The sequence below is a fragment of the Myotis brandtii genome, unplaced genomic scaffold (assembly GCF_000412655.1).
Source record: "Myotis brandtii unplaced genomic scaffold, ASM41265v1 scaffold266, whole genome shotgun sequence".
NCBI classification, from domain to species: domain Eukaryota; kingdom Metazoa; phylum Chordata; class Mammalia; order Chiroptera; family Vespertilionidae; genus Myotis; species Myotis brandtii.
In genome coordinates, this window is record NW_005360124.1 from 12215042 (window position 1) to 12222656 (window position 7615).

Here is a 7615-nt window from a genome sequence, read left to right on the forward strand (position 1 = left end):
AAAAAAAGAAATTGATGATGGAGTCTATTCATCAAAACAGTCTTTCATACAGTGGCCTGACTTTAGGGGTTGGGGAAGTGCAGAAACTAGAAATGCAAATTGGACAATTGGTAAACTGCACCTTTGATGCACTACAAGAGTAGAAGAAAAATCTAAACGATTGAGTGGATACCATTCTAAGTATTAACAACTAGGACATTAAAACAGCAATGCAGAAAATCGTTTCAGGATTAAAATAAAAATATTTGTTTGATGACACTTGAGGTGGAACAAACAAGATGGAATGGACTATATGGACAGGATTATGTTTCTAGAGGCTACAGGAAATTACCATGGTCCCTGGTTATAGCTGAGGGCCAAGTCTGTCTGTGTCCAATAAAAGTGTCTTCTGAAAGCACACACAACAACAACAACAACAACAGAGAGAGAGAGAGAGAGAGAGAGAGAGTTTTATTTGAGACATCTTGTCCCTAAACCACTGGAAGCCCCCATCATTCTTCCCCAACAGAAAAGTTTTCTTCTCTCATAGTCCTCATAAATATACACACTTATTTTTCATTTACTTTATATGAAAGCTTTGTTGGTTTATTCACCCATAGCAGGTTTGAATTAGACTTCTGAGTATCTAACTCATTGGACTCAGAATTTCTCTGATGATGATGGGGGATGGGGATGTCACATGAGGAAACTGGTTCCCTTGCCTCTGGGCTTCATTCTAAATCAAGGCAACAGGGCTGAGATGCTTCTTGTACTCCAGCTGTGGAAATGTCTTGCAAGTGGACATACAGAAGGCCAAGAGACACCTTGGCGGGTCCCTACCGCATCTCTGTTAAGTTTTCATAGTAGGCCGACAATATCACCACACTCTTCCGGTAGGGAATAGCTTCCCACAGGTGGCACCCACCTGTCTCCACCATATTCCTGAGGCTGTAGATTCTTGATGCTTGCATTCTACTCTTTCCTTCAAGGTTCAATTTTCTTGTTTTTTAGATACATCCTTTAGTAATTTTCTTCAGCAAGTATCTGTGAGAGGTCAATTTTCCCAGTCTTTGAAAATACCAGTCATAAAAAATTGTTCACTTTGATGTAGGCTTCTAGATTAAAGTTCTGGGTGAAGATGGTGGATTGAACACACTCATCCAAATTTTGCTTCTCCAGAAATCATTTAAAAACTCCAGTGAATAGTTATTTTTTAGAACTGTATGAACTTTCAAGAATATGGATAACGGGAGAGCAGACAACAACAAACTTGGAGGATAGAAAGAAGATGGACAAATGAAAACTGATCAAGCAGATCAAAGTCAGATTCGAAGCTGGCTCAGTCTACTTCACAACAGCATTACGAATCCAGGAGATGGTGACACCAGGTAATATTGGAAAAGAGGTGAAGAGGATTGGAAAGCTGTTTGAGAAGCACTAGGTCTCCTCCGTACCCCATGTTACTGGGTGCCTGCTCCCCCTACCTGTATTAGTCAGGGTTCTCCAAAAAAACAGAACCAAAAGGATAAATGACATCTAATATTATATAAACAATACAATATACAGGGTGGGGCAAAAGTAAGTTTACAGTTATTCATATGGAAAATAATACAATAATTAATAAGTAATAATACAAGAGTCCTGGCCAGTGTTTCTCAATGGTTAGTGTGTCATCCTCCACACCAAAGGGTCAAATGGTTTTATTCCAGGTCAAAGGCAGGTCTCTGGGTTGCAGATTCAATCCCTGGCCCTGGTCAGAGTGTGTGAGGAAGACAAGTAATCAATGTGTCTCTCTCACAACAATGTTTCTCTCTCCCCCCCCCCCCCCCCTCTCTCTCTCTCTTATTTCCCTCCCTTCCACTTTCTCTAAAAAATCAATGGAAAAAATATCCTCAGGTGAAGATTAACAACAACAACAAAAATAATAAACTCTGTGTTTTGTGTATTCACAACTATAAACCTACTTTTGCCCCACCCTGTAATATAATATGATTTATTGTGAAGGGTTGGCTCGGGTGATTATGGAGGCTGAGCAGTCCCACCATTTGCCATCTGCAAGCTGGGGTCCAGGGAAGCCAGTAGGATGGTTCCAGTCCAAACCTGAAGCCCTGACACAAAGGAAGCCAATGGTGTCAATTCTAGTCTAAGTCCAAAGGCCTGAGAACCAGGAGTGCCGAAGTCTGAGGGCAGAGGAGTTGGATGTCCCAGCTCAGCAGAGAGTGCATTCACCCTTCTTTCACTTTTTTGTTCTATTCAGGCTCTTAACAGGTTGGATGATGTCCAGCTGCATTGGTGAGGGCCATCTTCCTTACTCAGTCTGCCGATTCAAATGCTAATCTCTGCAGAGAGAGACATCTTTACAGAAACACCCAGAAACCAAGTTTTACCAGCTATCTGGGTATCTCTCAGCACAGTCAACTTGACACAAAAATTAACAATCACACCCCCTAGCACAAGAATGGATGTTTATTCTCTGAAAGGGGCAAAACAGAAGTACACTCGACTGGACGGCACAGACTGTGTTCAGACTGAAACCGGGTGATGAATGTGTAGACCCAGAAAGCTGGGATGCAGACTCCAAGCCCTGTCCACCCCCTCAGCTGCCAGAATGGTGACCATCAGACCTTTTCTCTCCAGGTGGGGGAATTAGAAGAATGGAAGAGTCACGTCTGGGGAACTTGACCAGATCAAGAACAAAAATTTAGAGATACTGATATTGATGTTTCCCCTAACAAATGGCCCAGTCACGTTACTCATCAATGAAAATCACTCAGATCTTCCAATCAGCTTTTTTGTATAAAACATTTTGTTTTGTATAAAACAGTTTAGGAAGGCCAATATTTTTTAGAAAGTTTTAGAAAGAGAGAAAAGAGAAAATGAATGGGAAAAAAATTAAAGAAATAATTTAATAAACTTTCCTTAACTCAAATACATGGGTTTCCAGGTTGAAAGACTCACTAAGTATTCAGAACAATGGAAGAAAATGGGCTCATACCAAGACATATCACAGTGAAATATCAAAACAATGGGGACAACAAGATCTTAAACACGTTCAGATCACAAAAGCAAGTCATACACTCAATAGTAAGTCATGTTTACACTCATAATAATGCAAATATTCATGGTTGATCTGAACAAAATTACACTGTTATTATATCAAAAGGATGAGGGTCTGGGAAGTATGCAAAGGCATAGTGGGTGCAGAAGAAAGAAAACAAAAATCCCTGTCATCCAATTTAGAAATAATTATTCTATTACCCTCTGGCCTCTGCTGCTGCTGCTGTTGAGAAATATTAATACCCTAATAGTTACTCCTTTGCAGGTAATCCATCTTTATTCTCTGGCCACCTTATGTTTTAGTCCTTGTCTTTGGTGTTCTGTAGTTTCTCTAGAGTTTCCAACAATCCCAATGAATGGGTATTTGAAGGGGCTGACCTCGGATCCTTTAGGAATCCATGTAATTCACTACAATTGTGTGTTGGCCTGGTTGATATTCCCAGGCATGTAAATTATACCCATAATAATAAATCATTGGAGACACAAGAAGAGCCTTTAGATATGTTGCAAAAATATAAAATCCCGAAAGGAGACTATGGGTAATGAGCATTTTCCCAGAAAAAAATATCCAGGGGATGAATGTAATAGAACGCTGAGTGGAATATGACCTATTGTCCAGAGAAAAACGTGGTGTGGAATGCCCCGTATTTGAAAGAGAAAGAAAACCAATTGAGGCCAGGCAATTCTTCCAGGGATTATTATGAAGTGGCTAAATGTCACCTCAGCTTCTAGCCCAGTCTATATAAGACAAGATTAGGGAAAGGAGAATCCTGTGGGTTGGTTGTTGGTGGTGAAGGATGAGTACTGTATGGCTTTTCCCTCTTGTCCCCATTGGGAGAGAAAAGAGAAGCTATCTTTCCCCAAATCCTGCCAATGTGGAAAGGGCTTAAATGTCACTCTCAAAGATGTAGAGCATCTTACTTATTCCTTAGTTTGGGTTATGCTTAGTTTGAGTTATGCAAGTGTACTTGCTGATCTGTGCCCTGTAGCTGTATATGCAGGAGGAGTAGAAAGGAAAAAGATGACAGGGAGAGAATGCATGTGTGTAGCAGTTTGTACTCTCACTATTTTGGGGGGGCAAAGCTGATGATGGGTCACTGCAAATGTGACACATGTCCCTTACAGCTAATAATGTTTAAATAGAATTGATTATCCACTCACACCCATTAGGATGGCTATTGTAAAAATAATCAAAATAGCAAGTGTTGGTAAGGATGAAGAGATGCATTCTCACTTGTCTATTGCTGGCGAGAACGTAAAATGGTGCAGCTGCTATGAAAAACAGTATGACGGTTCCTCAAAATTTAAACATAGGATTACCATATGATCCATGAATTCTAATTGAAAATAAGGACTTGAATAGATATTTGTATATCAATATTCATAGAAGTACTATTCATGATAGCCAAAAGACTGAACAAGGCCACATGCCCATTGAAAGATGAATGGACAAATGAAATGTGGTATATACATAAAATGCAATGTTATTGAGTCTAAAAAATAAAATGCTGGTGTTGTACCTGCTAAAACATGGATAAGCCTTAAAAAAATACTATGCTAAGTGAAATAAGCCAGACATAAAGGACAAACATTGCATGACTGCACTTATATGAGGTACCTAAAATAGTCAAATACATAGAGACAAAAATAGAACAGTGGTTACCAGAGATTAGGGGTTGAGGGAAATGAGGAATTATTGTTTAATGAATACAAAATTTCAATTTGGGATGATGAAAAAATTCTGGAGATGGATAGTAGTGATGGTTGCACACATTGTGGTGGTACTTCATGCCAATAAATTATGCACTTAAAGTAATTAAAATGGCCAATTCTATCTTATGTATATTTTACCACAATAAAAAATAGAACTGATTAATAGTTATTAAAATTAAATTGAAATTGTCCAAATAAGTTATTTCAATGCCCCCGTACTTTGGCATTTACTCATATATAAGATAGAAAATAAAAGGAGATAAAATAATTTTTATTGTATCTTTTGTGTGAGACCCTTTACTCAGTAACAGGCAGGCCACACAAGGGCTATGAATTCTGTATGTTAGGACTTAAAGCCCTAAGGATTTAGACAACACAGTGGCACTCTTGCAGCAAATAGTCAATGCAGCATATTGAAAAATTGAGCATCAGGTTAACACTCATCTACATTCACATGTCTCCATTTCGGTGGTAGTCCACAACTCTGACAGTCCTCGGGCAATGAAAAGAAATGTGAAAGGCTTGGAATCAGGAAGAGCAGAATTTGCTTATTGACAACAAAAATATTAAAAGCTAGTTTCCTTTTGTAAAAGGTCTTGAACTCATTTTCTCTAGCTTTAAAGAAAAACCAACTATAAACAAACACATAATCCTATATAATAAAAGGCTAATATGCAAATTGACCAAACAGCAGAACAAACAGTCACTATGATGTGCACTGACCACCAGGGGGCCGATGCTCAATGCAAGAACTGTCCACTGGTGGTCAGTGCACTCCCACTGGGGGAGTGCCGCTCAGCTAGAAGCCGGGCTCACAGCTGGTGAGCACAGTGGCAGTGGCAGGAGCCTCTCCCACCTCCGCAGCAGCACTAAGGATGTCCGACTGATAGCTTAGGCCCACTCCCCTAAGGTGGCAGTCGGACATCCCCCGAGGGCTCCTGGACTGCAAGAGGGTGCAGGCTGGGCTGAGGGCCCCCCACCCCCTGAGTGCACAAATTTCGTGCATCAGGCCGCTAGACAATAATAATTAGCACAGGAAGTTTGGAGCAAGTCACTGAAGTTCTCTGCTCTTCTGCCTCCCTGACTCTACCATGAAAATCATAATTTCCTCACAGAGGTGTTGGGCAACTCCCTGAATTCACATTGTCAGGTAATCTATGGCATGCAAAAGGCCAGGGGAGACATTTTGTTCCTTTCAAATTTATAGAAAATCTATAAAACTGCATATTGAACAAGAATCATCAAGTGTTCATTTTGGGCACAGAAAGTGGTCCAAATTATAGACTAGAAACTTTATATGTAACTATTAGTTTTCATTGTTGTGGCTTTCAGAAGTCAAAGCACACTGGTTGCCAGCTGCAATGCAATTCCACCCCCATCTCTTGCCTCTTGTCCTGGTGACTTGCTGTATCACATGCTGCAGAGAGGGAGCAGTTCCTCAAAGGCGCAAGAGGCCAATCTTTTCCTCTCTTCCCAGCACTCATCTCATTTCCTATCTTGCTCACCCTACTGCAAGTGGGTCGAAAACCTAAATCCAAGTCCATGTTCTCAAGAACCTCTCATGTGCATGATTTGCAAAAACTGCTTTGGAACCGAAGTAAGCTATCCTGATCCTTTACATACAAGTGATGTCATTACTTTAAGAGAAAAAAAATAAATCTATTGGAAGGACTTTTAAGCTTGAATTCTTTTTCAAGGATTTGAAGTTAATTAAAAGAGGACAGTATATGAAAAAAGAGTTTTTCCATGTGAGCTATACATACACCATCATTAACAAATTGCATTAGAGGCAAGACAAGACAATGAGCAGCTGTAGTTAAGTTCTGCATTTAACTCAAGATGATAGAACAGCAGACCATGTAGTTAACGGTTTAAGTAGTTTACATATTTTTACAAAGCCATTCTTTAAAAACTGACATGAGTATTAAAAATAAATAAATACACTGTATAGCAATAAGTGTTTGCTTAGACTTTGGGGTTATATTAATGATTTACCTTTCTTATATCAGCTAAAGATAATTTTAAAATATTAATCAGAAAGAAAGAATTTAGTGTTTACTACATCTAACTTTTTACATACTTTCTCATAGTCAGGTGGTTTTTTATTATATTACCTTATTGAGGGGAAACTTGTTTTACATTGATGGCAAACCAAAGAAATTTAGTGTTTGTGGTAGAGGAAAATACTCTATTCCTTGAGCAAAATTAACATGATAATGTGCTGACAAACTCAAAACAACTGTCTGAATAATGAATGCATAGGGAAACTCCAGACCAAAGGAATTGGAACAGTAATGACAGAAAGGAAATACCCTGCTTTTTTTTCTCCTAAAAATTGAGCCAAAGTTCCAAGTATTTTTCATTCAGCAGTTCCAAATATCTTTCAACAGTGTCACTCCAAAACTGAAATGAAGGAAAACAAAGAGACATCTGAATGCCCAGTCTGTTCCTATTAGAAATACATGGCTAATTTTCATGATTAACAAGTCTGCTCATTATACCCAACTAGAGGCCCAGTGCATGAAATTCATGCGGGGAGGTGGAGCGTCCCTTTCAGCCCAGCCTGCACCCTCTCCAATCCGGGACCCTTTGGGAGATATCCAACTGCCGGTTTAGGCCCGATCGATCCCCTAAACCAGCAGTCGGATATCCCTCTCACAATCTGGGACTGCTGGCTCCTAACTGCTCACTTGCTTGTTTGCCTGATCACCCCTAACAGCCTCTGCATGCCTGCCTGATCACCCATAACTGCCCTCCCCTGCCAGCCTGATTGCCCTTAACTGCCCCCCCTGGCCAGCCTGGTCACCCCTCATTGACCCCCTTCCGGCCTGGTCATCCCTAATTTCCCCCCCTGCCAGCCTGGTTG